Source organism: Lissotriton helveticus, chromosome 7 (assembly GCF_964261635.1).
Source record: "Lissotriton helveticus chromosome 7, aLisHel1.1, whole genome shotgun sequence".
Taxonomy (NCBI): domain Eukaryota; kingdom Metazoa; phylum Chordata; class Amphibia; order Caudata; family Salamandridae; genus Lissotriton; species Lissotriton helveticus.
In genome coordinates, this window is record NC_136068.1 from 630,667,320 (window position 1) to 630,678,398 (window position 11,079).

The window sequence follows — 11,079 nt, forward strand, 5'->3', positions numbered from 1 at the left end:
CCCCCAGCCATTGTAATATGGCAGGGGTCTTTTCTACAGGGATGGCGGGCAGTTTGTCGCCGCCGGGCCGGCGGTGACTGCCGCCGCCGGGCCGGCGGTGACTACCGCCGTCTCGGCGGGGGCAATCCGCCATCCTAATGGTTCCCTAAGTCTCAACAGTACAGTATACATACAGTGCACCCTTGCAGTGAGTGTAATGTCAATAGTTAAGGATTATGAATCTAACTTACCACCAAGCATCCAAGGACCGGTTTCTGGCTACCAGCCCACTCGGGGTGAAAATTGCAAAAAACACAGTTGATGGACAGAATGTAGAACAATGTCATACATTCACCCCAGTACAAGGATCTGGGCCTAAATCCATCGTTTTTTTGCACTCCACTGGACTGGACTGTTCCCATGAGGCACAGGGTCAGAGCTGATTTGCATATAGCCAGTGTCTAACCCAGGGTGGTGTGGAGTGCAAAAAAACGATGGATTTAGGCCCAGATCCCTGTACTGGGGTGAATGTATGACATTGTTCTACATTCTGTCCATCAACTGTGTTTTTTGCAATTTTCACCCCGAGTGGGCTGGGTATGCTCAGACGTGAGTCCCAGGCTCTCCACACCACTGGAGTCAAGCTATCCAGGCTGATGAAGGCTGATAGCCAGAAACCGGTCCTTGGATGCTTGATTCCGGTCTGGGAAAGACATGGCTTTGTAGTTCGGACCGGACTGTTCCCATGAGGCACAGGGTCAGAGCTGATTTGCATATAGCCAGTGTCTAACCCAGGGTGGTGTGGAGTGCAAAAAAAGATGGATTTAGGCCCAGATCCTTGTACTGGGGTGAATGTATGACATTGTTCTACATTCTGTCCATCAACTGTGTTTTTTGCAATTTTCACCCCGAGTGGGCTGGGTATGCTCAGACGTGAGTCCCAGGCTCTCCACACCACTGGAGTCAAGCTATCCAGGCTGATGAAGGCTGATAGCCAGAAACCGGTCCTTGGATGCTTGATTCCGGTCTGGGAAAGACATGGCTTGGTAGTTCGGACTGGACTGTTCCCATGAGGCACAGGGTCAGAGCTGATTTGCATATAGCCAGTGTCTAACCCAGGGTGGTGTGGAGTGCAAAAAAACGATGGATTTAGGCCCAGATCCTTGTACTGGGGTGAATGTATGACATTGTTCTACATTCTGTCCATCAACTGTGTTTTTTGCAATTTTCACCCCGAGTGGGCTGGGTATGCTCAGACGTGAGGCCCAGGCTCTCCACACCACTGGAGTCAAGCTATCCAGGCTGATGAAGGCTGATAGCCAGAAACCGGTCCTTGGATGCTTGATTCCGGTCTGGGAAAGACATGGCTTGGTAGTTCGAACTGGACTGTTCCCAAGAGGCACAGGGTCAGAGCTGATTTGCATATAGCTGGTGTCTAACCCAGGGTGGTGTGGAGTGCAAAAAAACGATGGATTTAGGTCCAGATCCTTGTACTGGGGTGAATGTATGACATTGTTCTACATTCTGTCCATCAACTGTGTTTTTTGTAATTTTCACCCCGAGTGGGCTGGGTATGCTCAGACGTGAGTCCCAGGCTCTCCACACCACTGGAGTCAAGCTATCCAGGCTGATGAAGGCTGATAGCCAGAAACCGGTCCTTGGATGCTTGATTCCGGTCTGGGAAAGACATGGCTTGGTAGTTCGGACTGGACTGTTGCCATGAGGCACAGGGTCAGAGCTGATTTGCATATAACCAGTGTCTAACCCAGGGTGGTGTGGAGTGCAAAAAACGATGGATTTAGGCCCAGATCCTTGTACTGGGGTGAATGTATGACATTGTTCTACATTCTGTCCATCAACTGTGTTTTTTGCAATTTTCACCCCGAGTGGGCTGGGTATTCTCAGACGTGAGTCCCAGGCTCTCCACACCACTGGAGTCAAGCTATCCAGGCTGATGAAGGCTATTAGCCAGAAACCGGTCTTTGGAATGCTTGATTCCGGTCTGGGAAAGACATGGCTTGGTAGTTCGGACTGGACTGTTCCCATGAGGCACAGGGTCAGACCTGATTTGCATATAGCCAGTGTCTAACCCAGGGTGGTGTGGAGTGCAAAAAAACGATGGATTTAGGCCCAGATCCTTGTACTGGGGTGAATGTATGACATTGTTCTACATTCTGTCCATCAACTGTGTTTTTTAGAAAAAACATTACACATTTTTTAGGTGTCATATACACCTCCCACTATTGGTCAGTAGCAAGTTTGAAAAATGAGTTAATAGTATACAATACATCACTAGTACAAATCAGGTAGTACTAGAGTAGACAGTAGTAGGCATATGGTCCCTAGGGTCATTCTAGTCTTTGCTTAGTTTTGCACACTTGACGTTACCTCGCAGCTTGTTGTATAAGACACCTTTGAGCCCTCATGGCCTAGTCATACTGCTACTGTCTAAGCGCTGCGTACAAGGTCAACCAAAACATTAACAAGCCACTTTTTATGAAGTTGTGGTGTTAGTCCATATTGTTTATCCGTAAAAATGCTACACTTTTTGGCACGGCTGAGAAATGCTTGCAATATACAAATGCGCACCATTTTTCTCATTACAGATAGAAGATTCCCTTCTACGAATCAGAGCTTTGCAGAGCTTATGATGTAACAACTACCAGTACTAGGTTCTTCTAAGGTGAGGGGTCCCCAGAATTCGCTCAGAGATCTTTATTTAAAATTTTATATAAACCATATTACTAACAAGGGTATGGTGGTGCTTCCACCACTGTTCAGTTATCATGATTTCCCTTTTGTTTCTAGTATGGACTTCTAGTTGTTGTAACTGTAAGTGTAACAATGTTTATTGTTTTAATGTTATGCATTTTCCTGTTGGTGCTGCATTATAGAACAACGTAGATAGCTTGTCAATTCAAAATAAAACTTTTGAACTTACATAGACTCAGTGGTATTTGGTGTGGACTTACACGAGTGAGCGAGCGAAAGGAAGGGTGTGCATACGCATTGCTTCCACGACTGAGAGGTCGGGTGTGTTATGTTTTGGGCTGTCTACTTGTTGGGTATCTTGGGGAGAGGGTTCGGAGAGCTAATAGTTATGAGTCATGACGAGACACTGCTATAACTAGTCGGGCAGGGGATTGTGGTGGGTTCTGAACTTCTGATTGAGGTGTGAGGAAGGTCCAACCTCCCATCACCAACATCCTATTTTCTTGTGCAAAGTTCTGTATGTGCAAAATCCCTACAACAGTAGTAGTATGTCCTATCCTATCAAAATAGTAATAAATCTGATTGGGCATTTGTTGGTGGGAATAGTCGAAAAGCCTAAAGATTAACAAAGACTCAAGATCAATAAGACTAGAAGTAGTACAAGAGGACAACCCAAAGGACTGGACTCAATGGCTAGAGCTACTGGTGAATCTGAGTTTCATTTAAAACCTTTTAAATAAAGAGTGGCCAACTGGGCAAGCTTAGCTACTACAGACAGACTAATAGTAGTAGTACAGAGAGTCATCATAGCAGAGGCAGGGATAACTAGAATTTCGAAACAGATAGTACAGATCGATGGATAATTGTTGGAAAAAATAGCATTAGGAAATGGAAACAATAGTTCAGAAAAAATATGGTGCACTAAAAGTTACGGAATAAGAATTATTAATATTAAAAACAAGAAGACTTACTAGGGCCAGCAGAAGAGGCCTCGTTGGTGTCCTCCTCCTGTTGCTGGTGTTGTGCTCCTCCCGCTGACTGCGATCCTGTCTGCCTGCCCCTTGGTGCTGAACAGGAAAGATATAAGAAACAGACAAACATTGATGATTGGTGTGACACAAATAAAATATTTTTAAAGAACGGTCAAAAAAACACTTATGTAAACAACAATTGCAATTACTAAATTGACCAATCTCATCTGGTCAACAAGTAGTATCGGAGGACTCGCCGATCGACTACTTACTATTTATCAACACTAATCCAGTCTTCAATTCTGATTCCAGAATACTAACTAAGCCTAAGTACGACGTACCACCTGACCTAGCCCACCTATTCCAGGCGTGCCAATTGTACATTAAGTATGCATTTCCACTTATTTTAGTCCTCAACAATGCATATGGTCAAACGGAGGACACATGACTACCTTTTTGTATACACCAAATTTGTGGTTGATTGATTGATGCTGAATGATGTTCTGCTAGTGCTAAGCCTATTACCACTCATTGCACAAACTAGAAAAGGTTCTACTAAACACTGAGGTACTAGCAGCACGTGACATAACAGAGTGGGCATCACGCATACCATAAAAAAATGACAAACTCATACAAAGTAATTAAACCTAAGTATCAATCCACCCCTATCTCTTAGTGACAGGACAAAGTAAGGACTAGAGTCACTATAGCATTACCTAACTTAATTTCTCTAAAATAAACTCTAACATAATCACGCTAAGCAAGCGCAAACGCAAAGTTGTAAACAAGTAAGATTGGTAGCGCAGAAGAGCACCTGTGTCATCATAACAATCACAGAAGACGTTTAAATGTAATTTACCTGTAATGTAAGCAGCAGCATTCTAGCTGGTTGGAAAAAAAAGATATTTGCAATATATATCACAGAGTAGAATAACAGATAGAAAGTGGTAATAATAAGTTACTCACCAAGACCCGGGACCTCCACTCTTAGCAGGTCAAGATGGCCGCGCTCATAGGCGACTGCATGGGCAAGTTGGCGAGACTTTTTCATGAAGGGTGAAACCCACCCTCAGGATTGAGAACATTCTGAAGATCTGGAGATATGTGTAGTGGTGGATTTTCTCATATTGGTTGAAAGAATCAGAAGAGATATGGAGTGGGAGTTTGCAATGGGTTTTTTTTAATTGAAGGTTAACAATACACCGTTTGGCCACTACTCAGTGTTTGAAATGAAAATATATAAGTGCCTGTATTCAGTGCTTAATTTGAGCCGGTGGGTGATGGTGGGGTCCACCAGGACTTATTTTCTGGTTCTGGCACTTATTTCCACGCATGAGATATTTACTGAGTGCAAGAGAAGCAAATGCACATAGTTTGGAAAGATGGAGGAAGAGAAGGATGGTAAAACTGTCGCAAAGTAAAAAAGCAGGAACCTGCCAGAGCAGGAAAAAAGGGCAGAGAGTGTCTGGCAGTCAATTAAAGACTACCATCCTCGGTATTCAATACGCCAAGGTTTAATTACACCAGCTTATGAGCAGAGCTTTGGGCACCAGCCCTTTTTCTTTCAAAAAGTGAGCACTGCCCATATCCACTATCCAGAAGTACCTATTTGCTACTGAGAAGTGTGAGTACTCGCCCATTAAAAATATTGCACCATTTCTGGGAAGTGTTGGTACTCTGAGTTTCAAATTATAGAACTAGAGTTACTCAGAACTTAATAGTGAATGCCAATTTAAGGCACTTGGGCCCAGGATAAATTCTGATTGTTTGACTTATAATTTATATGGGCAATGTTTCCCAGAAAAGGGTGACCTGGTGCTAAGATCACAGAAATGTGAAAATGAGCTGATTAAAGAAGCTCATAGGGAAATTACAGAGCAACTAGGTTTAAAATGTTTCCTAAATAAGAACTGAGAGGTAGTCACACGAAGTCTAAATGAAGTTATTTTGAGGCCTTAGTGGTAAGGTAGATAAAAGTACTGCCTCCAAGTCTCATTTTCACCTATGAGTGATGAATAGAAGATTAATGGAAGCCGAGCATGAGTACATCGGGTAAATTCTAAGCTTGCACCTAATTCATATTAGGGGCCCTTTTTACCACGCCTATATGGGTGGTGCAACATGTGCCATGCCAATGTCACTGGTGACGTTTTGAACTTAAAATAAATAAACAAAACACATCCTTCCCTTCAAGTGACTCACTGTTCAGATTCCCAAGCTGCCCTCGAAGTCCAAATGAGGGTTCATTTGAAGCTTGAATCCCAGTCAGGGCTCCAGGAGGCCTGATTATTTCTCTCAAATGTCCCCCTCTGTTACTTAGTGCGCATGGATCACAAGAATGGGTAGTGCTCAGGAAGACCCAGGGACATGGCTTCTGTGTGCCTTGTCGCAAAGTACCCAGGATGGGAACCTGCAGGTCTGGATAGGCTTTCCCTGCTTGCCAGTGATAGGAAGCTCTGACCGGGCCCTTGGTCAGGGCCCTGGCTGGCCAAGGGTGGAAGCCCCCAGCCCTGGACTCTCTTCTCCGGCCCACCATATCACAAAAGTGCCTAGACCAGGGTCCTGCAGGCCCAAGGAGGTCTCCACTGGTTGTCTGGTCTCATAACCTCTGACTGGGGCCTGGAGGGTCCTGGTGTGTAAGACCCCAGCAATGGGCTCTATTCCCTTGCCCACCTTTCCTCAGAGTGCCGCCGACAGGGACCCGTAGGCCAGGAGAGGCCTTCCCTTCTTGTCCCGGTTCAGAAGCTCTTTCCAGACCCCAGGACAGAGCTCCGGCGGACTCAAAGGTGGAAGCTTCAGGCCCTGGGCGCCCTTCTCCAGCCCACCTTGTCACTAAGTGCCCCGGACAGAGCAAGGTGCCTGGAATTGGGTCCTGAAGGCCCGGGGAGAGTCTCCATTACTTGTCTGGGTTCAGAAGCTGTTACTAGGCCATGGGTAAGTACTCTTTGAGCCCCCACACCCAATAGCCCCTTGCCTGATTCCCTGCTCAGGCTCCGAGAACCCGGGCCTTAGAGTTCCTGTCCTCTCCAAGTGCGAGCACATTCCTTTTTAAAAATAAGACACAGTGCAATCAGATGCCGTCCTTTGAGTTCGGGCTTCTGATTGTGCGCCATGTTTTCCGATAGGGCACCAAGATGCCTGGGCTACCCTAGAAGTCCCAATGATGGCCCGGCCCTGCCCTTGTGCGTCTTAGCCAGTGGTTGCTGGGCGCTTTGCTGAGGACCAGGCATGTGATGGGCTCGACCACCTGTAAGGACCCACCTGACAGGTTATGCCCCGGACCCTCTGGGAGAGGCACGATACGAGAGACAGCCTTCCCAAGAGGAACCTCATGCTCACTCAGCACACACCCGGGTCAACGAATTGCAGTGCCTCCCAGGGCTGGAACCCTCTGAAGGACCTGCCATTTGGACCCTCTCAAGTTCAATCTCAGCCTTCCCAGGTGTCGAGTGACAGATGAGTGGTCTGTCTTGGGTGGCAGGGCAACCTGAATGAGAAGGAGCCGGGGTCATGAGGGAACCCTGGCTCCTATCGGTGGCAATCCCATGGCCCCTCGAAGCCAGAGCGAACTGCTCCGAGGAGTGGGAAGAGATGCTACCCCCGGCCATTCGAGCTTCCAGGCATTTACCAGAAGCAGGTGAGTTGCTTTGATGGTATTAGGTACTTGGCTCTTCTCCCCTTGATGCCTCCTACCAGGGCAAGGAGGTATCCCCAGCCCGATGGCATGGCTTGGGGCTGCTGCCTAAGCTGGGGACTCTCGATGTGCAGGGATGGAGACCTGGCTTCCATCAGCCTTGGTGGGTGGCAGAATGCTAATGTGCAGATGCCCCCTTCTACTACCCATCAAATTAACCTGTTCCCCATGCATTGGTATCTGACTATGACCTTAGATCAGATGTAGCGACCCACTGAATTTAAGCATGTTACTAAGTGGAGGAAAATAAACTAACTAGGATTCCCTCAGTGACATTGAATGAAGAGGGAAGAGCCCAGTACCTTATCCTGAGCTAGCGGTGGTTGCAGGAAATGTGATGTAAAGAAGGCGGACTCCCCTGTGCCACTCAGGGGCCCCAAGTCCTTTTGATTGAGCCTCTCCCCATAGATGGTGTTAGGCGGGTAATGGCACCAGGTGCACCAGGATTGGGTCATCATGGAGCCGGGTTGCTTGGGAATGCAGCCCAAAGCGAGTGGTAAACTCCATCTAAGGTTAAATATGGGTGTGAGACCGATAGCCAACAAGTACAGTAAGGGAAAGTTGAAAAGACGTTTGAATAGAGAGTTTAAGAGGGCATGAAACTGTTGAGAGGTAAGTCGCTCAGGAGGGAGGATACCCTCAGTGAGACTTTCGCCTGGGTATACCCAGCCTACAGGGTGCATTTCTTTTGTGCTAATGTGCTTCAACTGATTCTGGGTCAACTGGGAAGGCTCCAGTGGGTACTACCCAGCTTCCCCAGCTAGGAGGAAGACTCCCCGGTGCACAGCACTCAAATGACACACTGTCTAAATGTTCATATGTAGTTCTTCAGAAAGTAAAATCCACACAATTCTGCTGTTTCATATGATTTACTCCAAACTCATTATCTTCATGAGTACTTCATAAATGTTTCTGAAATAAGTTCCATGTACATATTCCAATGATATAGTATCCAATGTTTAACAGTCCTAATGTTTAACAGTCCCAATGCATTTCGGGCTGAAGACAAGCCCTTCCTCAGGGGAATGCTCTACAACAAAAAAGAAAGTAGCCTCCTATCACTAAATACTTCATGATAAGACTTCACAGTAATAAATTGCATCCATACATGCTGGTGCACAACAAGCCGACATGCTAAGAATCTACCTCATCAAAGACCCTGACGGTGACGTGCATTAATAAATCAAGGTGTATGTGCTAGGTGCATAAAATTAAACAGCGATGTGATGGCGTTAAAAGGTGCTTTTAATGAACCAAAGTGAGCCAAAATTAAACAATAAATCCGTCGCACAAGAGTGTGTGCTCTGTTGTCTATGACGGGATAATCCCCATGCCCCACTCGCGTTCATCTGTGACTTGCTCAGCTTACGCGATCGAGTGCAAATATAAATCATATCGCCTGAACCTATGAAGATGCAGTGGTGCCATAAAACACACGAGGGTGACACATGCCTCGATGTTCAACAAAATAAGCGATCCCCGGTAGAGGTACTTACGCTTCTGGACTTGTTAATGATCCTCCGTATGCTACCCGGTTCGAAGATTGTACCCGCAAGAGTCCCAGTGTGATTAGTAAACGCGCGGCTGATGCCGTGAAGATAGAAAACGGACTATAGAGCGGGTAAAGCTAGCGCCATATTGGAAAGGTCAGGCAGTGCTTGTAATGCGTGCATTAAAAGGAATAAACAACAATAAACACTAGGGTTGATTCTGTACACAACAACGGGTGAATACGAGAATAAACAATTAAAATGAAATAAAGTAGTGATCGACAGCAAACTGAAATAACATGTGGCAGTGATTTCAGATGATATACAGTTAGTGCCCAGTCTAAAAGTAACACAGGAATTCCAGAACAGACGGATGGTGGTAGTGTCCAAATACACTGTCATCAGCAATCAATTCAGAAACATCATTACTAAACATTGGCCTCTACTAAGTGATACAGCACCCTTAGCAGCAGCTGCTCAATGTCTGTGGGACTGAGGGAGATTAAAGGCTTCTGCACCCTCTTCCTGGTAACTGGCCCAACCCTATTGGGATGTGCCAATGGGGAAAGGAAGACAGGCCCCCTGATGACTGTTGACTGGGGCAGACTGTACAGTGTACGCTGACTGAGTTGCGCTACCGGATGAGGAGGTTCCATTCTGGGCGCCAGGTGTCTACAGTGATGTTGGTTACCCATCTGACCCCGTCTTGAAACACAGACCAAGGAGTCTAACACATTCGAGAATCGGAGTGCCGATCAAAATCCTGCGATGCAATGAAGGTGAGGGATGGTGTGCGCCAGCTGAGGTCCTGCTGCATCATTGCAGCAGGTGCACCAGCTGCCCCTCTCGCTGACTCTGTCGGGGAGATAGAGCATAAGCATATGTGATAGGACCTAAAATATGGTGAACTATGCCTTGGCAGTGCAAAGCCAGAGGAAACTCTGGTGGAGGTCCATAGCAATCCTAGCATACAAATTGGCCGTCCGACCTAGGTAAAGGAGCGAAAGATTAATCAAATCCTCTAGTTGCTGGTTCCCTCCAAAGTTTCCCTCAGGATAGCCGGTGCTCGGAAACCTCAGTTTTATCTGGTAAAGCAAATGATTAGGGGTCATGGGGTTGAAACTGATTCTCAAACTTTAAATGCATAAGAAGTCAGGTTCGTTGCACGGAGCTGGGCATGGAATGCTAGTGACTAGTGGGCAACTTTAGGTAACCAGAACTGGCGCTGTGGGATGAACAGAATGAAGGGTTTAGGTACCCAATGCTGACACTCATCAGACCCCAGAACTCATACCAGCCCGTTGCCAGCACTGCTAAGTAGGGGCTAAGTTGTGATGATTGGAACAGCTGCTGCAGTGCTCATGGAAAACCGGGGTGTGGGCCCGGGTGAAGCCACTGCAGTTGCAGACCTTGGTGGTAATACCAAATATTGATGCGAGAACTTTTGAGGCTGAAGTGGAGAAGCGTTCAGTGTGAAAAGCAATAGTACATGGGTGAGTGGGTCCTAAGAGGCGGGCAAGTGGAGTTCAGAAGGGGTGGGTGATGGCTTTCCGTTGCCCTCGGCTGATCGGAAGGGAGCCAGGTGAAGATCTTTAAACCCTGAGTGGTGGAGACAGGCGTCTTCGTGTTGTCCAGTGAGATGACACAAACAATCTTAGAGAAGACAGCTGGAGCCCGGGGAAGAGTTCTCTTTTCTTTATGAAGGGCAGAGCACCCTGGAATGGATTTACTCCTAGAGAGGTGCCTGAGCCTTGGAAAATGTTGCAGTGCCAACGGCATCTGGTGAGCTCACGCTGGTTCTTGAAAATCCGAGGGAAATTGTGTCATTATCACACTGGGCCATACCCATATCCACAGCAGGTCCCCAAGGTGAACAGGATCTGGAATGTTGGAACAATATAGGTAAGGAAAGTTGTCAAGTAAGATCTGTAACTTCAGGATAAGGATTGGCTCTAAGTGCTGGGTAGGTCGGGCTGGAGTGTGAATCAGGACTGGATGCGTACCGTGGATGACTGAGGTGTTGCCTTCTGAGGCTACAGTGAGACTGGATCGGCGGTAGGCCATTCCTGTGGATTGCCCCAGCTGTGGTGGTTGACTCTCCGCATGCCCGTTCTTGAGGAGCGGAGACAGCGTTCTGCCTGTGCATAGGAACTGACTTAGAACTGGTGCGGACCAGGGGAATCCACATTTTCAATCAAAACAAAGCAATGTGAAGGCACTAGGAGGGTGTTGA

General features: G+C 46.9%; 1 pseudogene; it reads left to right on the forward strand.

Moving 5' to 3' along the window:
* Positions 1–7,566: 7,566 nt before the first annotated feature.
* Positions 7,567–10,732, forward strand: LOC144771071 (28S ribosomal RNA; annotated as a pseudogene).
* Positions 10,733–11,079: the final 347 nt, after the last annotated feature.